Source organism: Martes martes, assembly GCF_963455335.1.
Source record: "Martes martes genome assembly, chromosome: 7".
Lineage (NCBI taxonomy): Eukaryota > Metazoa > Chordata > Mammalia > Carnivora > Mustelidae > Martes > Martes martes.
Genome location: NC_137894.1, coordinates 103,001,234 through 103,025,544, shown reverse-complemented (window position 1 = coordinate 103,025,544; position 24,311 = coordinate 103,001,234).

Below are 24,311 nucleotides of genomic sequence, written 5' to 3'. Positions count from 1 at the left end.
TCATAAGTTGTTTTATATATACTCAAAAAAATTTGTTTTCTTGCCTTTATTTTAGCAAAATCACAAAATATGTTACTATAATCAAGATTTTTCACTCAATTTGTATTCTACTAACAGAGGTGACCTGACAAATTAGAAAATAAAATGTAATTATATTTAAGTGTATGAAATTTGAATATATTTTAAGCAAAAATATGAATCAAAATAAAAGTAAACGTTGAAAAATTAAAATTAATTTGAAAAATTAAAGTTACTTCTCAATGCATTTTCAGAAGAATTATTTTCTCCTAAAATATTTAAATTTATCTATTAAAGACAAAATACAAAGAGTGAATTTCAATGCTTTAAAGCAAAATTTTTAGATAAAGCTAACCTTTATATTTAATTTTTAAGATGAATTCAGTTTTATTAACTATTCTTTTTTTTTTTTTGATGCAAAAAAGGTGATTTGATTAAAGCACAGGGACAGGACCCATGGGCAGAAGGAGCTAACTATCCTTATCAAAATGAAATTATTAGCATTAGTGAATAGTCCTTATTACATACATGTTGTATCTAGATCCTCAAGTTGAAGAGTTATATGAATTGTTTAATACTGCAAAATGTTCTTCAGCTCCCAATGCAATTGTTTTTAATATACATTAATTCATGAGGACTCTGAAACCACAAACTGGGGCACAAAGAGAAGCGAGAAAATGGATGCTCAACACTACTAGGAAAGGATTTGTTTTAAGCAAGAATCTGGTGCAGTCATGCCGAGAAGAAGGCTTTTTATAAGTTATTGTCTTTTCTTGAACATATGCCTGCTGCTCAAACCCTCCTGTACTCCATAGTTTGCCTCCATGTAAGCACTAGCACAACTGACAACCTTCGTGGTATTGCACACAGGTGGCGGAACACCACTCCAATTTGTTTCAAGCGCTTAGGGCAAGAAAGGTGGAAAAGCATTTCCCTGCAACCTAAGAGGTGTTAGTCAGCAGAGTAGACATTTAGACTTAAGGGTTGTGCTGTGCCATCACAGAACATTGAATTCAGAAAGATACGTCCACGTGTTCTTTACGAAATTTAATTTTTTTTTTAACTTTGTGATATATGGAACCCTCTACAGCTTGGGGTCCCAGTCCTTTTGCCTGGGTCTGAAGGTGGGACTCTTCTATGATATCTCTTCCTCTCTGTTTTTTAGCCCAGTTCTAATTATCTAATGCCTTGATATTTGAAAAGTTCCAACCACTTATGGGCTCTTCTCCTTCCAAGGCATCCGAATCATCTATAAGATGAATTTCCCTAATATTCTGGGGCCTACCATGTTGTTTCTTTGTCTTAGAACTTACAGTAGTTACCTGTTGCTTACTGGATCAAGTCCCAAGTGTTAACAGACTATCTCACGTCATCAAATTAATTTTCTTTGTTTACTAATAAATACCCTTTGTTTAACCGAGCTGTTCTCTTTGTATCTTCCAAACTTGTAGTTATCATTCTTCTCTGAGCAACTTTGCTTACATGCATCCCACTTGTTTATCCATGACATCATGGCTAAGACAACACCAAGCATCTTGACTTACCCATGTTAAATTCTATTGGGTGGTTTGTGGATGTTTTTTCCAGCTGGCCTTCATTTTGTCTTCCAAATATTAGTAAAAGTAGGGTAATTTTATTCTTCTTTGTTCTTTTAAAACTGTAATCCTGTTTTAATTTTGTGAGTATTTATTTTTTTAAATAAAAATTTAGAAGTATATGAACTACAATGTGAAACTCTCTCTCTTCATCACTTTCAACTCTCATTCCCCAGGAGAAAGTCCTATTGATAATTTAGTTTCCAGTTCCAGACCTTTTTCTATGTACAAATGTTTGCAAACATTTTTGTGTACACTTTTTTATTTTTCTTAAGTTTTTAAAAAATGTGTTTAAGTAATCTCTACACCCAATGTGGGGCTCAAACACACAACCCCGAGATCAAGAGTCACAGGCTCCTCTGACTGAGCTAACTAGGCAACCCCATGTATACTTTTTTTAAAAAAACAAAAAAGGTGATCATCCTAAATATTTGATTTTCTTTACTTGCATAACAATAATTATGGGCATCTTTCCACGTCAGCACATCAGACTGCATTATTACTTCAAAGCTGGCTATGATGAACATTGCATGAATGTGGTATCTCAACTGTAAACAGGTAGAATAATAGTGTGTACTTCAGAGAGTTATGCTGGGGATTTGAAAGGTTAAGGGGGGTGCCTGGGTGGTTCAGTCGATTAAGCATCTGACTTTGACTCAGGTTGTGATCTTGGGGTCCTAGGATGGAACCTCACCTTAGACTCTGCTTGGTCAATGGGGAGTCTGCTTGTCCCTCCCCCTCTGCCCCTCCCCATGCTCATACTCTCTCTGTCTCTCTCTCAAATAAATAAATACAATATTTTAAAAAAAAAACCCTAAAAATCATTTGAAGTGCTAGAACGGCATGTAGCACAATTTTTATTGGTAGGTAAATTTTACCTACCAATAAAAACAGAGATTATAATAGTAATAATAATTATTAATTTATTTGCCCATTTCCTGCTGGTAGACATGTATGTTTTCTTAAATTCTCACTTCTACAAATAATGCTACAGTGAACTATCCTTACAAATACTCCTATACTCTAAATCATGCTAATCCACCTATCCATCAACAGAGTAAAAGAACACAGCGTGTCAATTTTTAAAAGTTCATTGTGTTTCTGATTATAAAAGTAATACATGCTTATTCCAGAGAATTTTGAAATTATAAAAAATGGCAAGAAAATAAGCCCCATCACAGCCCTACCATTCAGAGATAAAATCACTATTAGCATTTTAATGTAATTTATTGGGGATCATCTCATTAAATTAATTTTCTTTCATTCAATTCTATAGAGAAAGCACTTGCCCATGACATTAAATGTTTTGTCCCAGGAAATTACCATCATTTGCTTTACTATTTTCCTATTGCTGGATATTTAAACTATTCCTAATTTTTCACCATATAAACAAGTCTGCAGTTAGCTTTTCAACATATATTTTTATCCATGTTTCAGTTTTACTTAAACATTAAGGATACAAACTTTTGGGGCACCTGGGTGTCTCAGTGGGTTAAGCCTCTGCCTTTGGCTCAGGTCATGATCTCGGGGCCTTGGGATCAAGCCTTGTGTTGGGCTCTCTGCTCAGCAGGGAGCCTGCTTCCTCCTCTCTCTCTGCCTGCCTCTCTGCCTACTTGCAATCTCACTTTCTCTTGTCAAATAAATAAATAAATAAATAATTTTTTTTAAAAAAGGAAATGATACAAACTTTTGATTGCCAAAGTCCTTTCTAGAGAGGTTGTCAGCGATGTAAGAGAGTGTCTCTTCCAGGAATGGCCTGCAAAGTCAGCCTCCACTTTTCCTATCTGGACCTATCCCCTGGATCCCTACATCTCCACCTTCTCTGGTGCTGGACTCCTCCTGGTGATCTCAGCCACAGGTCATACTCAAGACCCTTGGCAGTCCACAGGCTGGGTACCTGCTCTGTATTTAGCTTATCTAATAATATCATTTCTTGTTGTTCACAAAATTCCTTTCGAATTCTTTATGGTGACATTCCATCCTCTTTTTGGATATCATTGCAGTAAACCCTAAGAGATTGGCATCTCGGCAAATCTAAATTCTATTTTCTGCTCAGGCAGGGACTGGCTGTGTGACATCGGGAAGTGATTTATCCCCCCGGTGTCCGGGTGTCCTAATCACTAAAATAGAGGTATGTGTCATAGGCCTTCTGTCAATATGATAGTTATGATATTTTTGTAGTGAGCAAAATCAGTGCAGAATGGTTTGAAAGCTGAGAGTTCACTTGCAAGCATGCCTACAATGACTATCTGTGGCTCATAATTTTGTTGCCCGGTCAATGGAGAAGTCTACTTTGTTGATCAAGCTGGATTTTTGCATTTCTTTGGCTCAGAAGGAGACAGCTGGCCTGGCCTTTACTCTGTAGTAAAGGCCTCTTATAAGGAGACAGGCAGGGAGAACGGCGTGAAGGCAGAGAGGAGGCTGGCAGGTCATGACGGAAGCTGCTGGAAGCACGGTCTACCTGTCAGGTGTGTTGATAGGTTTGGCCAAGAATTCACATACCGGGAAGTCAGGTACAAATACCACAATTTCTGCAGCCACAGGCAGAGAGTTTGTCAGTCCCCTTCTTCCTGCTTTCATCCATATGCAAGCAAGCGATAACATGTACTAAGTTAAATAATGCATGGTACTTCAACTATTCTTACTTTCTATCCTTTGGTTATTGTAATTACATGTAATTTTGTGACGGATTTTCTATTTTTTAAGAAATCGCACTTTTGTACTTGATCCAGCTAACAGGATTTTCTTACATTACTTCATAAAGAGACCATCTTTTAAACTTCTAATGTTATTTCTTATTCATTAGTACATTTGCCTGTGGGGTATGTTCATAAATGGGTTAAAGTTACAAAGTTATGCTTATAAAAGCTCATGGTAATTTGGAGTATCAGGAGGATTTATTAATTTTGAAATCTTAAAAGAGCAAAAGCTAAAATGAGATTGGATTAAGTATATTCTTGCATGCAGTTATTCTAAACACCCTTAAGGACCAAAGACTAACTTACAGAGGACATTATGCAAATGTGAATATATCTCTAAGTGCCTCGTAGGCTTGCTGATGTAATATTTTACATGGTTAGTTAAATACATCAAGTAAAAGGTTTGACCTTGATAGAGTAGAAAGGTGCTTATTTCAAAACAACTCGGTTGTTTTCCCGGCCATTGCAGAGCCATCAATGTCAAGTGAATGAATCTAGAATCTCGTCATCAGGCTCTCAGTCGGCTAAGCATCTGCTTTGCAGGAAACCAAAGGTTTTCTTGGAAGACACCCCTGTCTTCTTGTTTCCCATCTAAATGTTCCCTGTGCTGAGATGCTTCTTAGGGACCCCACTGTCACAATGTGAAGAAATAGATCCCAGATGTGGCCGATCTCAAGAAAGAAAGTTTAAAAAAAAAATAGATCTCCGGTGTCACCAATATTCAGGGTTTTTTTTTTTTTTTCTTCCTTTTTTTAGGATGGGCCCAAGAATATTGAGCTTTTTAAAGAAAAGCTTCCCCACATGAACCCAACGGTCTGGTTTAGGAACCAACAGAGGCCTCATAAACTATAATTTGACAGACTACTGTGGTATTCTTGTATCCTTCCTTTGGCCATATTATCATCTCAGTATGATAAGGAGTAGATACACTTTCCAGGATTTATGGCTTCTATGCTAATATGAGAGGAAGAGAGTGTTAACGAGAGTATCATGACTAGACTCTAGAAACTTGGAACAGAGGGGCCATTCTGTTCCATTCTGGCTCACCCATTATTAATTGGCGTCTACCTGTGGTGTCCGTATCTAGGGTTGGCTGAAGGTAAGGGTCTGGGGGAAAATGTTACAAAGAAACCTAGACATGCATTACCTTACCTCTTCTTCAAGTAGAGTTTTTTTCCAGAAAGAACTTAAACAAATCCATTAACTGATCATTAATCACTTATCGATCTCTAATTTAGGTAAACATTTCTTTTAAAAGTTTAGTCAACAAATATTTACTGAGCATGTACAAGGTCCGGAGTTCTGTGCTTGCCAAAGAGCCAGTGTTTGAGGAACTTTCTAATTGTTCTCTGCCTTGTTCATTAGCCACGGGCAGGGGGAAAGTAGAATGTACATCTGATCGACAAATTCATTTTATAAGAAATTATTCTGAACGTGTGTGGCCCAGGAGGGATGCAAATTCCCATTTTGAACTAAATCTATTCTTTCCCATCTTAATAAGAACGGTTCTGTGTGTGTGTGTGTGTGTGTGTGTGTGTGTGTGTTTATTTCTCTCTGATCATTTCTTTGATCATTTTAAGCATCACTAATGCCCCAGCAGACTACAATGGGGACAACTGGCAGGTGGAGAAAACTGATGATGGTACAATCGAAATGTAATTTCTTCCACTATAATTCTGTACAAGCTGTGTAAACTCTCCTCAGTTAAACAAACATTTTTAAAGACAAAGATTTTACATTTTCATCCAAACGCTGCTGGTAACAACTGCTCACTTTCACTCTTTTGGAGCCTTCCCAAACAGCCAGGAGATTTGCATTTTCCTTAATAGTCTCAGCAGTATGCTTCCTTCCAAAAAGAGAGAGAAAATGAAAACCCTGCATTTCCCTGAATGCTGAGTAAAATAACACGACTATATTCCAGGTAGCCTAGTGGATAAATATGCAATTATTATTATTATTATTATTATTGATTGACTTATTCAGCAAACATCTCAAGCATTTGAACTTCACACACCACTATTTAAAATGACATCATAGCCTGGATACTAAGAGGAAAGTAGTAGATGGTGTTTCAATGTTCATATATGAGTGTGCCTTATCCTCTATGAGTCCTCAGCATCTAAATTCAAACTAAATCCTGAGGCCATTGTATAAAGATGTGATGAAGAGGAGCCCCTTGTCTGGTTCACAATACATCCCAAGGCAAAGCTCTCTCCTCTTTGGCATATGTTTTTATTTTGCTGATTATTTTTATGTCTGTAAACAATGAATGGTGAGGAAATCTTCAACTTGACTCCGTAATATCCAGTGGGAGCTTATTGGGACATCAAATGGCATGTTCACTGTGTTTGAAGGGAAATTAAAAGTTAAAAAAAAAAAACAGTTTAGGAAAATTATGGGAATAAGGGGCACACAGCAGAGGGTAATTTGTTCGAGATCGTGATGACAGTCAGAGGCAGAATCTCAATATGGTGGCTCCCAGAGAACGGGCCTTGACCGTGAGCTGTCACAATTATTTCAAAACAGCGGTTATATGCTTGCACTTAATGGTGATACCCTAAGAAATGACTCAGAGCCCAAATATTCTGAGTAGTCAGCAAAGGGCCTCCATGGGTGTGTTGTTGTATGTGGCTCTCCCGGCTATGATGAAAGAGGCCAGCCTGTGAGTATAGAATGCCAGAAATTCAGAGACCTAATACAAAGACTGAAATGACATAATTTTGTGTGGCATTTGTCTCCCTGGCTTGCAGCTAGAGTTGAAACCTGACCTCCAAATTTTCCACTGATGCTCTCTGCCTACCAGCAAACTGCTTCTGTTCTAGATTCCCAGAGCGGGAGAATTGGATGAAGCCAGGGAGAGCAGCCGATCATAACTCTTTGGTTGTAATAAAAAGAATTCCAACTTCAATTAAATTATCCCAAAAAATCTGCTCGTGTTTCCTGGAAGGCAGGCATCACTGGATCCAAGACCTCAATGATGAGGCCTGCTCTGGTCTCTCTACGTCTCTTAACAGTGCATTTCTTCTTTTCGTTTTTTTGGTCTCATTCTTTCCCACAGCCCAGTGCTGGGCATCCAGTGGCACCAATTACTGTCTTTCCTCGGCCAACACAACGTCATAGGTGGATTGCTTCTTTCCTGCAGGCAGCCCCCTCCCCTGAGCATACTGCCAAATGTGAGTGAATGGGGTGAGCTGCACAAGGGAAGCACAGGGCAGGGTTGTTTCCTCCTGGGCAAGTATGGGGATGCCGCTGGCTGACTTCATTGCACAAATTCCACGTCTCAGAATGGACGGTATTGTGGTCTGGGACCAGCAGTAAAGTCAATCAGCTCCCTTGCCTTTGCATAGGCTGGTTTTGACTCAGAGTGCCAGTTGTTCATTCAGTAATTATTTCTTGAGTTGCTACTGTGTTTCGGGCATTACAGCTTATGTTGTTACATTGCTCTCGACCTCCTGGAGTGTACAGTCTATTAGAGAGGATAGACATTAACCAACGAATTAACCAAGTTACCTTCTCAATTTTGTTATCATTTCAACTATTGTTCCTTTACCCATTCTCTGTAAAGTAACCAAACTTATCTTTCAACAGCCTAAATCATGTCATTCTTTTGCTTGAAATTCTTCAATGACTTTTTATTTTTCTGGGAATAAAACCTTTGTAATTTAAAATTTTTTCCAGCTTTATTGCCATATAACTGACAAATAACACTGTGCAAGTTTAAGGAGGACAATGTGTTGCTTTGATACATTAGGCACTGCAAAATGTTTATCACCATAGTGTCGACTAATACTCTATTACATGACATAATTACCATTTCGTTTTGTGGTGAGAACATTTAAGGTCTGTTTTCTCTTGGGGCGCCTGGGTGACAGTCAGTTAGGCATCTGCCTTCGGCTCAGGTCATGATCCCACGGTCCTGGGATGGAGCCCGCATTGGGTTCCCTGCTCAGCGGGAAGCCTGCTTCTCCCTCTCTCGCTGCTCCTCCCCTTGCTCGAGCTCTCTCATCTCTCTGTCGAATAAGTAAAGAAAACCTTAAAAAAGAGATCTATTCTCTTAGCAACTTTCAAGTATATAACGCAGTATTATTAACCATAATCACCATGCTGTACATTATATCCCCAGAACTTATTCATTTTATTCCTGGAAGTTTTTACTTTGACCAGCATCTCCCCATTTCTCCCACTCCCTGGCTCCTGGTAACTACCACTGCACTCTGTTTTTATGGATTCAACTTTTTTAGATTCCACATGTGAGATCATACAGTATTTGTTTTTCTTTGTGGGACTTATTTCACTTGGCATAATGTTCTCAAGGCCTATCCACGTTGTTGCAAATGGCAGGATGTCCTTCTGTCTCATGGCCGTATATTTATATATATCACACCTTCTTCAACCATTCGTCTGATGTTGGACATTTAAGTCATTTCCATATCTTGGCAGTTGTGAATAGTGCTGCAATGAATATGGGAGCGCAGATATCTCTTCGAGATCCCGTTCTCATTCCCTTTGGATATCTACTCTGAGGAGGGATTGCTGGATCATACGGCAGTTCTATTTTTAATTTTTTGAGGAACCTCCATACTGTTTTCCAGAGTGGCTGCACCAGTTTGTGTTCCCGCCCACCCTGCACAAGGGTTCCCTTTCCTCCACGCCCCCGCCAGCACTTGTTATCCCTTGTCTTTTTGGTGATAGCTGTTCTTGATTAAGTGTGAGGTGATATCTCATCATGGTTTTGATCTCTATTTCTTTTTTTTTTTTAAGATTTTATTTATTTATTTGACAGACAAAGATCACAAGTAGGCAGAGAGGCAGGCAGAGAGCTGAGCAGAGAGCCAGATTCGGAGCTCGATCCCAGGACCCTGGGATCATGACCTGAGCCAAAGGCAGAGGCTTTAGCCCACTGAGCCACCCAGGGGCCCTGATCTCTATTTCTGAGAATAAAATTTACCTAACATTTACCATGGGCTCCATGGCTCTCTGGGACCTGGTTCCAGCTAAGTCCCTCGCTTTGTCCACCTTGCTGTACCCGGCAAGACCTACCTCCCCAAAGCTTCTTGCCTCTTCCAGCCTCTTTCTGGGCTCGGTACTGGCTCTTCCCTTAGCTTTGCATGTGAATAGCTCCTTGTCATCCTTCCTCTTTTAGGTCATAACTTAAACAGTACCTCAAAGAGGCATTCCCTATGTCTCTATCATTATTCCCTTCACAGCACTTATCACAATCTGCAGTTATCTTCTTTGTTCTCTTCCTTAACGTCTGCTCCCTCCCAGGAGAATGAATTCAAGGACCGTGTTGGTCTTCTTCAGGGCTTTATCAATGGTCTGAACAATTGGTAAGCTCTCATGTCTGTGGGGGGACCACCTCCTCCACCATGAAGCCTGCCTTGGGCAGAATTAATTTCCACGTCCGTGATGCCACCACCGTACTTCGTGCATAGCTTGGTTACAGCACTTGCTCTGCGAGGCTGTAATTGCTTCTCTCCACACCTGGCTTCTCTGCTAGCACAGAGATCGGTGACATCAGGGACTAAGACTTATCTCTGTATACCCAAAGCCTATCAGTGGTACCCAGGACATAGCAGGGGCTCTGCCGCTTAGTGGTGGAATGAAAGCAACCCCAATTAATTGGCAGTCCATATCTGTGTGTCTGTGTATTCATCAGGAAAGGGAGGGGCAGAGAGCCACAGAAAGGAACTTCACGCTTTCAGCTTTCTTTGCTCTATGGATGGGGAGGGTGGAGAGGGATGAAGGAAAAGCTTTACGAACAGAAGACAGAAACAAGGAAACTTGCAAAGAAAGAAAACATATTGTCAAGCATTTAGATTCAATTAGCAGCCTCGGGTGGGTTAAAAAGAGAGCAGTAGTAGGGGAGAACGAGAAGACAGGTACTTGACAGTATTCCTTTAATGCTTTTCCTATTCCTTGATGCATTGTCTTCTTGTGCAAGTATCAATATTGTGTGTAGACAGGGGGAAACGCATCATCTTCAAACTGTAATGAATCTAAAATGAAAACAAGCCACACAGTTGGCCAATACTGCTTTAAAATTGCACATCAAGAACACTTCCAGGGACAAACACTTTCAAGGCAAACAAACCAAACAGAAATTAAAAAATCTCTGTGGGGTATAAATATGTAATTACACTCACACAGGGAGCATTTTATCAGGTAAACCATCCCACTTTGTTAATTGAAATGCTCCAGCTCTGAGCTTTTTTGACAAAGCGTCTGAATATGTATGTGTAGGGTGTAGACACGTGGCGTCCCCTCGCCCTTCCTCGCTGGGGCTAACCGCCTCCAAGCCATTCTCCCCCTGCAGCTGCGAGGTCAGTTCCGAAGCCTTCCTTTTGTTTGTTTGCTTCTGTTTCCATCTAGCTGAACGTCGCCAGGATGCAACCTCGTTCGGAATTCTAAATATCTGTCCAGAACACAGCCCGTGTGGAAATTAAGATGGATACTTCACCTCTATATAGCTCATTTGAAACCCATAGATAAGCCATCCTGTTTAGTAATTTAGGAAAGTTAAGGCAACTGAGCAGAGAGCTGTTGGAGGCATCTGCATGAGTGTGGTGATGTGGAAGAATGCCCGGCTAGACTTCCGGCGCCCGAGCTCCACGTGACACGGCTGACTCCATATGTGGCCATGGGCCACCAAGACATGGCCACCTCATTTCTGTCCTCCAAAATAAAGGTTGGCCTGTGATTGCTAAAAACTTCCTTTCTACTCCAACAAGGCTTAAAATCCACTATCCAAATAGTACTGCCTTTTCTGGTAGGTTTTTTTTTGTTTGGGTTTGGGTTTTTTTGGTTTTTTTTGGGTGGGTTTTTTTGGGTTGTTGTTGTTGTTGTTATTTTGAGCCATTGAATGATCAGTTCCAAATGTTTGAAAGGTCACCCAAAAGAGGCTCTGGAGTATGTGGGGGTTCTGGTCTGTTTTCAGGCCCCGGTTTGGCCAATGCTGGCCTGTGGGCACTGTGGCCACCATGGCAGGTCTCTGTTCCTGGTCCATATCCTTATATCCTGGATCTGCCACATACACACTGAATGACCTCAGGCAAATTAGCTCACCCCTCTCTGACACAGTCCCTTCTTATATATGGTACATATACACATACATACCTACATATAGGTATAGTATATATCAATAGAAGTTAATAGATCATTAACCATTGAGCACAATTTTTGGCTCAAAGTAATGCCCAGTGTTAGCCAGGCTTCACATCCTTATCTCATTTTCACAATCATAAAGTTGTCCTTGGGTGTCATCCTCTGGGAGGCTGATCATTGAGGTCCCTGTTTCCTCACCTTTGTTGGCTCTCGGTCAATGTCTCCATTGCCTCCGTCTTGGGCTGACTTTTCCATCCTCCTACCTGGAGATTCTCTTGACCTCCCAAGTGTACAACAATCCTCCCCATCTCTGCACTCCTCTAGGGCGTTTCTCATGGGGAGCAGAGTTTACGCCATGTGTTGCATCATTAATCTTCGGGCCACATATGCATTTTTGGCTGAATCCAGAATCAGGGAACATGATCATCGTCAGGTCGAAAAGGAGATCAAACATTGGTGATGATGAACTTAAACCCATGACACTGAGGTGAATATCAAAGAACAGATAACTATTTACAATAAATTCAGGTGTCTCAACCTAGATGAATTATATACCAACTGCTCTGTTCTTAACATCATTCCTTTCTTACTTTTTCCACCAGAGCACCCTTCCTTCCGGACAGAACTTCCCAGAGACCCTGTATTATTTCCCTCCTTCCCTTCTTCTCTCTTTAGATTCCTTCCTCATCCTGGCCTCTCCTGCCTTCTCTTGTTTCTTTTTTCACAACTATTTATTGAGCAACTTCTATGGGCAGGGCCCTGGAGACCCAAGGGTAAGCAGAATGAGTAAGACCCCAGTCCTCACGGCACTTCAGCTCAACAGGAAAGACCGCAGTGTGGCCGGACATTGAGAAGAGGTTTGGGAAGGCACAGAGTACACGACTGGGCCACTTGCTGTCCCTCTCCAGTGAGGGAGGGATTTCCCAGAAACACACTTTGGCCCATAGAGAGAACATAAGAAATGAGAAAACCAGAAGCCTAGTAGGTGGAGATAAAAGGAACTTCAAGCCCCTACCCAGTTTCCGTTCTCTCATTCTTTACCTTTCTTTCACAACTTTTAACTACTGGGTACCTGCCATTGACTGATTCAGCAAATACTCAGGGAACGACTGTTGCATGTCAGGTAACACACTGGGAGTAGGGAATAGAGCAGTGAATAAGACAAAGAGTTTCCTGCCCTCAGGTAGCTGATGGTTCTAGCCGAGGCCTCGGGCCAGGCCTGAATTTCGTGATTTATAGGACAGTGTACGTACTCTAAGAACTTTGCACATACTAAGTAATTTAATCCTCGTATTTGCCCTATGTGGTAGATATCGTCGTTGTCTTCATTTTATGGATAAGGAGACTGAGGCACAAGGAGGTCAAGTAACTTGCTCAAGGTCCCATAACTAGGTGGCATCTGGCCTCTCCCACTTATTAGTTACGTGACTTTAGCTAAGTGACTTAATATTTATGCAGCTTTATAAGACAGGGATTATTACTATCGTCCACATCTTACAGGTGAGAAAACTGAGGCACGGAAAGATGAAGTCAGTTAGTCCACCCAGAACCCTTAGCGTGATGCCTAGCAATGGTTGCTATTATTATTATTCCTGAGAGAAAAAAAAAAAAGAAGAGATAAGGAGGTTTCAGAAGCCTGGAGATGAGCCAGTATGATCCCAAGTTTTCATAATTGTGTCCTTCTACCAACTGTAACGTGATGAGCTGACACGGACCCTGGGTAAGATTCTGTTACATTTGACAGAAAGAGTTCTTCACGAAGCATTTAAAAGGTGGCGTCGAACACTTGCCTTCATGAAGAGCAAGTCTCCCCATCTCTCTGTCTCTCACGATGCTTCAGGTTTATTAAGTAGAGATGGCTTCACAGCCGCATATGAGGAGGGAAAATGTAGACATGGCAGATGATTGACAACAGATGACTTCCACTAGTCTGCTGAGGCTGCCGTCACAAAACACCTCAGAGTTGGTGGCTTCAATGACAGACATTTATTTTTCTCACAGTTTTAGAGGCTAAAAGTCTGTCATCAAGATATCAGCCAATTCAGTTTCTGGTGAGGTTTCTCTTGCCGGCTCGCAGATGGCCGCCTTCTCGCTGCAGCCTCACACTGCTTTTCTCTGAGGCATAGAGAGAGAGATCTTTATGAGATCTTTATGAGAAGATATCTTTATGAGAAGATACCAATCCTATCCCATTAGGGCCCCCATGACCTCATTTAACCTTAGTGACCTCTATGAACATAGTCACATTAGGCGTGAGGACTTTAACATATGAATTTTGGAGGGACACCAGTCAGTCCATAACACACAACATTAGTCATCCGTGTGACACAGCTCAGAAAACACCAGCCTTCGGTGAAGGTATTGGCCCATGATGTGAATAGAAGGAGAGTGTCCCAAACACTGTATTTCATCTCATTTGGTTATGGGTGTCTCACTTGAAGATGAGAAGGGAAAGTAAACATTTATAGGGCATATTCTGCATTTGATACTTTATGTAGTCCTATGACAATCCTGCAAGTTGTTGGTATTATGGTTCTCACTAGAAAAAACTGATAAATAATCTGTTACTTAAAATGACATCAGCTCTCTTACTAAGGTCAGCCAGCTGAGGAGGTGGTAGGGTTTGAACCAGAAGAGAGGTATGGGAATAGGGGGTCTTGAAAAGAGAAACTCTGAGGAAAGATATTATGGATGATTATCCTGAGAAAGGGGAATTTCAGTGTGATTCCAGAAGACAGTGCATAGATGAATTGGCGGAGATTACAGGGAAGAAGGTTTGGAGCAAATGCACGTTAAAAAAAAATTTAAAGATTTTATGTATTTATTGGAGAAAGAGAGCATGGGAGAGAGAGAGAGCAAGAGAGAGAATGAGCAGGGGAGAGGGAGAAGCAAACACCCGGCTGAGGTGGGAGCCTGATGTGGGACTCAGTCCCAAGACCGTGAGATCATGACCTGGGCCAAAGGCAGTCCCTGAACTGACTAAGACACCCAGGTGCCCTTAATGTATGTAAAAAGATGTTTAAAGCTACAACTCTCCAACATGGAATGGATTATTTTTAGAAGGGTGTAGGAAGCTGCTCACTAGCGGAGAAATTCTAGAACGAGAAAGTCTCGTTGCAGGAGAAAATCAGCTAGAGCCAAGCATCAGATGGATTGAAATGGAGAACAGGCTTAAATGCGCTCCATTACTCCAAGCTTGTTGAGGTTTTCTGTTATCATAGAAGGACTTCCCCAAGGGCAAGTTTTGGTATCTGAAATTCTAAGTACCTTAACCTCTGAGCACTAAGGTGGTATGAAAAACTTATCTGATGCATAATTTTTGCTCAGTATTTTCATATGAAAATGCAGTCAATTCAGTCAGAATCTATTTGAATCAAGTTATTAAAATGAAAACAAGCCATGAGAGCCATTTCTGTTTATGACAGCTGGGAACCGTATTCCAAGAATGCCCTTGTAATGGCATTCGGAGTTGCTTACCTAGGGCACATCAAAGAATTAAATGCAAGTCATCATTGCGCTAATGAAATGCTTATCTTTCTCTCTTCATCAGGCTGAAGAGCTTTTAGAAATGGCAGATATTTGGACTCTTTTTCCAATATTAATTAACTGAACGGGCATCGGGGCTCCTAAACTCTATTAAACTAAGGATGACCTAAATTAATTCTTTTCCTGTGTAATAAGTATGTTTGGAAGCTAGCAATTTCCAACATAGTCATAAAATAGACGTAGGTTGGGACACGTCAAGGAACAGCCCTACTTGCCATCAGAGGTGCCTATTTTGTAAAAAGTAAAAGCAAAAGGGGTCTTGAGACCTTGTTTCACAGGGAACCTGAAATGTAATTTACATCGTTGCCCTTACAATAAGTATCTTCCAGAAACCTGAGATATATTTGGGTCGTCACAATTCTCCAGGTGTATTTGTACTTCATGTTCTAATTCTGAGTGTGTTTGGGCCTGACAGCTCTTGGTTAAAATGAGTCGTGAAGCAAAAATACTTCTGGCTGCTTTGGCTGTCCCACTCATCCAAATGTTTCTGGCAAATAAAGCTCAATGGGCAAACGCTAACATTCCCCAAGAGCTCCTGGCCTGGGGAAATTTTTGCCAAAACTTTATTTGTCCTTAGTACCAAAACAAATACTGGCTGTAGTAACAAAGATCACAGCAAGCTCTCCCAACTGGAGAGCACTGGGAAATAGAACAAAATTTCCAGCTGAAATGGTTAGACCACTGAAAGACACCCAGATGGAGTAAAACTTAATTATTCACAGGAAATTTTGGCTTCATATGGCCTTTTGGTGTGTCTGAGAGCTAGAGGCCAACTTTTTCTTTTCTCAGTTCTGCTTCATAATATGCCAGAAAATTCCAGCCTCCTTTCTCAACTTGTATCTCAAGCCTCCTCTCCCTGCTCATCAGTCTATTTTTTTTTTTTTTTTAATCTAAAAGAAAGCTTCAAGCACCTGGTATAGGAAAACTCTGTATGGATTGCTCAGCATGGGAACTAATTATTTTAAGTCACATTGTTTGTTGTGTTTTACCTGCTGGGGTGAGCCTCACTTCCCAAGCAAGCTGCCACAGGCCAGCTTTTGCTCAGAACTCAAATGTGTGTTGATTCCACCCTGACCCGAAGACTTAGTGTGGGGAGCAAGTTTGTACGTTTCATGCAAACCAAACATGATGTCAGGTTTTGACAGTTTCTTTTGAAGAAGTTAACCTTTGATTGAACTTAGAGGGAAAAATTTATGCTCAATTGAGTAACCTGATGCTGACTGGAGTGGTAAGAATATCAACGACGTGAATAACTTCAGGGATGCTGGAGGGCTCCCTGTTTCACTTTCAGAGACTCTCAGGTTGGGTCAAGTGTACAGACTGATTACTGCCTGGTCAGGAAGCAGTGAAACCTGATATACAAATACACCTGCAATTTGATAAGCTCCAGGCATGATCTTTACAAGCAAATTGCTTCTTCAGAACTGTCTTATGAAATTGCTTTTATCTACTTTTCTTTTGGAATGATGGGCGAAGTGAAGAATCCATAACCATAGTGTTCTGTTTGGATGGCCTGTGGACCAAGTCTATCAAGTAACCTGTTGTGAAATTTGAGGGGCTCCAAAACCTTCTTACTGCTCCCAGTTTCCCCAAGACTTCTCCCTTGCTAACCCCGTGAGGGCCTAAAATATTTTGACTCATGATTCTCAGGGCTGGAATGAGCCTTCTCCCCTGAATGGTCATGTACTTCTACTTTCTTCTCAGTGGAGGGATCTCCTTCACAACAACCTCACTTGGTAATGCACATTTTTTATGCTGCAGTGAATATCTGGAAAAGGACTCATACCTGAAGATGGCAAATATTCTGAGCAACTTCTACCACTGTCCTCAAATTTGCCCATGGCAGACATTATCAATCAATCCTGATCCTCTTTCCAGTTGAGCCAGACCCAGGGTTTAGAATCCTTTCTAAGATAGTTCTGTATGCAGCCGCTACCCTGCCTTTGGTGCTGAGACAAGAGAAGAGATCTGTTTCCTGTTCTGATTTTAGGACATTAAGTCCTTCACTTACGTTCATTCATTAGTCAAATATCTCGTGACCTTAGAGAAAAGGTTCATAGGACATGTGGATTTTCTTTCCAGTAGTTTTCCTGAGTAAGTTTTTGCTTCTTTTTTATATACTCCTTATAATATATGTGCACATTTTGTATTCTATTTTTTATTTAACATGAACTTTTATTTTAATGTTATTATAAATACTTGGTACATATATTAAATGGATGCATAATATTTCATATAATTGGCATGAATATTTATGTAACTATCTCTTTATGTTGAACATTTAGTTTCCTTCTGATGTTTTGTTACTATAAATAATATGATATATGACAGAATTAGTTTTTTCACTTAGAGATCTTTCTATATTTGGAAATATTTTCTTAGGTTACATTCTCAGAAGTGGGTTATTGGGTCATGAGCATTTTATGATGGTTAATAGATTACTCAACCACTTTCCAATGGATTTATATCAGTTTACAGTCCCACCATGTATAAAACTACCTAACTCAGCTATTCCCTCCCTGCCAATTTTGCATATATATTTAAATTTAGCAGGACTCATGGCATGTGAGTTGCTTCTTCTGGGACTCCTGACATCTGCTCTGTGGTTCTGTGGTGCTCAGCACTCTGATGCCATGCTCTGTCATCTGCTAAGGGGCTGTTGAGGTTGCCTAGGTCCCCAGGGGATTTATAGCTCTCCCCAAGTTCCCTAGGCATTGACCTGTGAGTTCCTCTGTTGCATTGGCCAGAGGTTACCATTCTCTTGGCAGTAGTTATAATTAACAGCTTGGTCCTCTGCTCCCCAATTCCTTTATCTTCATCCCTAACGGTAAGAACAGCTACCACTGCTGTTACTATTGCCACTTACTGAGTACTGGTTAAGCACTGGGCATGATTCTAAGTACTCCACATGTAACATTTTACTAAGTCCTCACTGAAATGCACTGAGATGGCTGTTCTCATCCACGATTTACAAGTGAGTGGGTAATTGAAACTTAGCAAGCTCCATAACTTTGAGAGCACCCAAGTGCTAAGTAGAGTTGCTGAGAAGTAAATGGAGGCTTATCTTATTTCCCATCCCAGTCTCTAAGCATTCTATATAATGCCTCTATGTCCCCGAGCCATCCCCATCTAGGCTCAGTCCATTTGTTGACTCGGAAACCAATTCAGTTCTGAGTTGGGGGAGATGAAGGAACTCTAGCCCAGCATCTGAAGTCACTCTTGCTGCAATACCAGCTCCAATCTGTACTTGATTTATGCTAAATGGACTTCTGCTCAGTGATAGAGCCGAGAAGACATGGCGTGGGTGGAAAGGCTAATGAGAATATTCACTGAAGTGAGTTTTTGTGAGCACTGAAAGAAGGTCATCTCAAGGTGGTGATATATTTTAGATATTTCCTCCTCTGAATGGTAAAATCTGGCTAACTTCAGCTCCCGCTTTTACCTTCCCTTGTCACCAACTCTCCAATTTGTTCTCAATTCCAGTAACCATACTCTTGCCTCAGTTTTCCCTGACTGATTCCTGGGCTTGATAAATTTTGTTATCTCAGTTTCTATAAGATCTGCAAAGGAATAGTAAGATCTGGCTCTTAGGTACTGGCAGGAAAGGGGAGAACCCTTGTAGAAAAGATCTCAAGGGTTTTAGACGAGGAGGTGGAATAGAAGACTAAATTCATTGGTATGGGTATTTTCACCTGTGACTCAGGACTTAATATTATGTCGAGTACTTGTAAAGCTAGTCTAAGAGTTTATTGGGATTGTTCCTTAACATCTGGATTTGAAACTGGTTTCTGAAACAAAGTGGAGATGCAGAAGTTCCTTGGCATAGAGGAAGGGGTCAGAAGGCTCAGGATGTGCAAATTTTAGGATATACTTATGATGTATAAACTCATAACCAGTCACCTGACTATATTCCCTTGGGAGAGTCTAAAGGACACTGTCATCGTTTTAATAATAAGAAATTCACTAGTAAGGGAGGCACTCACATCTTTGATAAACTTGGTAGTAGCTGTATTGTATAACCACACTGAGTTCAGTGAGTGGTATACTGCCTTGGAACTGGATTCCTTACCATTAGATAGGGTCAGTGGGGTTGGGGAACAGTGGAGATCCAGTGAAAACTTTAAACTATCTGTAGCAGACACTGCGGTGCTCTCCCAGGGCCCTTGTCCAGAGCAAGTGCAGCCTGCTGTTGGCATTATTGTTGGCTAACAGCTCAGAGATGTGCCTAATCTGGGGAAATACCTCACCCAAGGTTATGCCCATTCGCTGGGGTTTCCAGAGAACCCAATGTAGGATACTTGGTGCACAAGAGTCCTAAGAACCAGATTCTAAAATACACAGATTCTGGAGCTGGATGCTCACCAGCCAACAAGCAATAATTCTATCACTGGTAGTAGGTAGAGTGTGGCTAGTCCCTAGCATGCAGTCACAGTGCAATTGCTAGCACTTTCACCAGTGGTAAGCTGGGTTGGGGGACCAGTTGAAGGGGATGTACTATCTTGTGCAATGTCTCTATTGTGTAAGGGGCATGGGAGAAAGGATTCTATGAGGACAATGGAATTGTATGGCTTTGTTGAGAGCCACTGATCAGATGAAGGGAGAAAAGATCAGGCTCCAGTCAGTGATCAATACCTAATTTGAGGCAAAACATAGAAGCCAAAGGGCCTGCTTGTTAACATTTCAGTGGATCCTAACGTCTTACAGTCAGAGTGTAGGCAGAGGGAGGGCCAGGCTTAGGGCTTAATCATAAAAGTGGTGGAACTTTACACCAAGGTCCAAGCGGACCCTGTGATTTGAGATCGAGCTATCTAGGTATACATGTTCGAAAATGAGCCTCCCAAATTCCCTGAAGCCAGCAAGCCTATAGAAGGGGGCCTTCCTCCTTGTCAGAATGTAGTGGAACCCCTTGATTGGAGAACATGCAGAAGATTCAACTCATGCAGGTGCCTTGAAAGACCATGTTATCTCCCTCTTACCTCCCTCCCTGCACTCCACCTCCCCTCCTAGTAACCAGACCAATAATTTCAGCATAGACTGGGGATACGCTAGGCTGAGTAAGAAGGAGAGACGAAACACAGAAGGCGCTATGGCCAGGGTAGTATGCTTGGGACTGGTTGCTGGAGTTGCCGACTCAAGAGAGTAGAACCTAAAATTAAGTAAGGGAGAGTTTGAAATGGAAGTAATTTCTTGCAAAATAATATTTAATAGACCAGAAAGGACCCCAGAGACTATGCTGATATAGTGGTGGGAATGCTCCCAGAAGCTTGGAAAAAGGGATGGTCACACTAAGTGGAGAAGTACCAGAACTGGCCTGGCAGGTAGTACAGGGAAGTTTTAAAAGGCACAAAGAATTGGGCATGCAAAGATAGATATACTACTTAAATCTAAAAACTGCTACCAGCCAAATATATTCTACATTCTGTGGGAAGGCAAGGGGCACCAGCATCATTGAGCAGCTTAGTGGTGGCTGTCCTCTTCCCCAGCTTAGGTCAGGGATGATGGTGGAGATGCAGTTACAGAAGTGGGTTCTCTGAGAACAAAGAGGGATTATAGTTAGCTGTCTTTAAACATCAGAAGCAAGGTACGTGCAATTACCGCAACTAGCGACAAGTTCAGGGTGGTGCCAAAGGAGGTCTGTCTGACTTGCAGGGCACTATGAGATGGTTAATTATCAGGAGCAGACGGGGAAGAACACGGTTGGTGTTCAGTATACCCACTGCTGTATCTCTGGTGCTTCCATGTCCAATTTTAACTATCAGTGGACAAGTACAGGTCTAGGGCCTGAGAAGAACATGATAACCAGGGACTCAGGTCCCTTAAGATGAGAGTCTGGATTATCCCATCGGACCAGCCACCTACACCAGCAGAAACTGAACATCAGTAGCGGAGGAAGGGAATGAAGACTACTAGTTAAGGCATCCTAAGTACATTGTGTCCACTCTGCGTGGAGGTAGAAGAGGTCTGATGAATATACGTGGTATGTGCATGGGCTCCTGGTCGTGGCAAATAGTTTGACTGATTAGTGAGGGGCTCTAGAAGGAAGAGAACTGAAGACTGCTGACAAGGAAGTCTGGGGAAGAAGTAGGTAGAAAGCCTGTGGGAGTACCACAGAACGTGTGCACCCCTGAGTCTTTTGGGACCAACCTCCACAGAAGATGCTTTTTACAAACAGGTGAAGAATATGACCCATCCAGTGGATGTTAATCAGCCTTTCTCCTCAGCCGTCCGAGGGTTGCTAAATGACCCAGAATTAGTGATCATAGTAGAAGGGATTGAGGCTGTGAATGGCCCAACGTCACATGAGTCCCTCTCGTTAAGTCTGAGCTAGCTTCGGCTACTGCTAAGTCCAACCCCACCACCTGCAGAGATGAACGCTGAAACTTTAACCCGCCACCGTTCCTCAGAGAAACCACATGGTGGTCGTTCAGGCACATCTAACCCCTGACACCTGAGAGGGGACAGCGGTTCATCTTACAGGAGCCAACGTATACTTTGGGTAAGAGTTTGCCTCGCCTGTTTGCAGTGCCTCTGCTAGCATTACCTTCGGACCCATCAACACTGTAGCTCCCACAAATTACCTCAGGCTACGGAGGCCTTTTTTTTTTTTTTTTTACCAAAATAAAGAAAGAAAGAAAGAACAGTGACAATAGACTCACGACCAAAGTGTTACCATATACTTTATCCCCCGACAGTAGCCTGCCTGATTCAATGGCAGGATAGCCTGTTGAAGGCTCAGCTAAGGTGTTGGTTGGCTAAGGGGCAACCTCTTGTACTGTTGGAGCGCTGGATTCTGGGGAGTGGTAGATGCACTGAACCACTGGCTGATACATGCTAGTTTATCTCCAGGAGCTGGAATATATGGGTCCGTGAAGGTTGAAAGTAAGGGTGTCCTACTGACTGTCATACTCAATGACCCACTTGTGAGATTTGTGCTTCCTGTTTCCATAATCCGTATCTACTACTCACAACATATATGGGTACGTATGTGTTTGTGTGCACACAGGCGCGCACATATATAATGAATATAAGGGCCACGCTGTAAAGCATACATTCAAGACCCTGGAGATGGCACACATGCCTTCCATTTAAAGCAGCGTGTTACATCTATGCTGATTTAATCATTAACATTAGTAAGAGGCCAATTATACTGTTCAAGAGTTAAGATGTTTTACGAGAAAATGACAAAAAGATACATGTAATCATTGCAATGCCAGTTTACCATCAGATAGGATGTGCAGTAATCCCTTTAGCAAGCTTAAGCTTTTACATATTAATGGCAATATTGGAGAGCAGGAAGATGCCTTTTACGGCATTGCTGAGGTCCTTACAATAAACTCCTTTGCTAGTTGGCCCTATTACTAGAATGTATTGGGAGAATAATGCGGGTTTCGTGGGCTCATCCCTCCCCACTACTGGGGCCTGGGATGGTTTTTTAAAAGCTATGCTGTATAGCAATTAATAATGAGGAGGGGGAAATTCATTTAGACGTTTGGCAACATCTTTGTGGCACTCAGTATGGGACTCATATAGAGTAGATTTGCCCTGCAGAGAAATGCTGGCAACGCTTTATTCTTAAACATACGATTTACCCGCAGCCAGAGACAATAAAACATTTAAAACTTTTATTCCAGGGACCTAGTTACCATCTACAAGTCTCAGAGCTACTAAAATGTATTTTAAAATGAGCTGCAGGGCACAACGCGTGTTTCCTCATGCGTAAGACAATGGCCTTGGGTTAGACTATGGCCTCGGGTTAGACTATGGCCTCGCCAGTCCTCTCCAGACTATAGAACTTCACAAGGTAAAGGCAAATCAAGCAGCAAAGGAAAGCAACCTGTTGACTTTGCGAGTCAGAAACTAAAGAAAAGAAATCAATAATAAGTCTAAAGGAAAACGTCTTTCTTGGTTAAACAAGGATAGCTACTCTCATCCATTCTGGAAGATAAGCTGAGGAGATATCGGGACATATTCCTTCCTGGGCATCACAATATACCGGACAAAGTATCTACCTTTTCCTTTGAGCTTAAAAATTATAGAGATGACACCCCCTGTGTCAATCAAGAGTGAAAAGGATAACTAAATGTGGAAGTCTATTCAACAATGACAATGAGCAAGGAACAGCACACGTGCGTCTCATGAATACAACATTGTGAGAAAGAAGGCCACAGAAGAGCACCTACCGTGCTTGTTACAGCTCAGAAACAGGATCGCTGGACTCCATTGCTGAGGATGCAGACACAGCGGGTGGAAACGTGGGGGAGAAGTCAGGCCACGAGCAACACACCGCTCAGGATGGAGATGAGTGCTGGGAGGGGCGTGGGACGCCACCACGGCTGGGAAAGGAAATCTGTGGTGCTCCCCAAGTGCTCTTACATTCTTTTTCTTGACCTGGGTGGCAATCTCATGGCATTTGCTTAATAATTGTTTGCATAACCTTACAGATGTATTTGATGCCCTTTTCTGTGTATACATTGTTTCACGATATGAAGTACAGAGGAAAACATACTTAAGAACATTGTATGCATTACCTAAAACTATCTGATTTTAACATGCTATCCTTTTAAAAATAAAATACATGGGACCCGAGAGCTACAAGTAGGGTCCCCTTAGGTGCTTTCCCTTCCCCCTCCCCCTGCTCTGAGGCAAAGATGCCATGAACTTGGTGCGTATTCTTCCTGCCCTTGTCTTTATAATTTTCTACCCATGTGCTTTGTGACTAACACATTTCCTTGTGCATGTTGGAACTTCACATCAATTATTGGATGCATGTATTATTCTGCCAACTTGCTTTTTGCACGCAGCCTTGTTTGTAAGATCTGTCCGTGTTGGTACACATAAAGGGGTTCTGCTTCTCCATGCCCTGATTCCTCATCAGCAAGTAACTATGATAATAATGGGTTTCATGAGGTTGAAGTGAGTCTAATCTAATTAGTTAATCTAATTTTACCTGCTGTGTAGAATGCCATCATTTCTTTGTCCAGCTACTTATCTCTTTGTTGCTGACGGACATTTAGGGATTTCCAACATTTGGAATTATAAGCAAGGCTATGATATAAATAACTGTATATTCCTGGCTTTTAAGAAACATCCGTTTGGCATCTCCTCTAGACCTCATGGGCCAGTGTGTTTTCTGGCTCCAACCTTGGTGACAGGGAAGCCCTAGAACAGAGCAAGTCTTCACATCTTTGGAATTCAAGGGCAGTTGTGAAAGCCTAGGGTTTTTAGGATGAAACTCAAGAAGAGTGGGGGGAGGAGAGGAATCACAGAGAGTCAGGCTTAGTGTTACGTATTTTGTCTATGCTGTCTCATTGACATAGACAACAAATAGTCTCTCCATTTTTCAGACGAG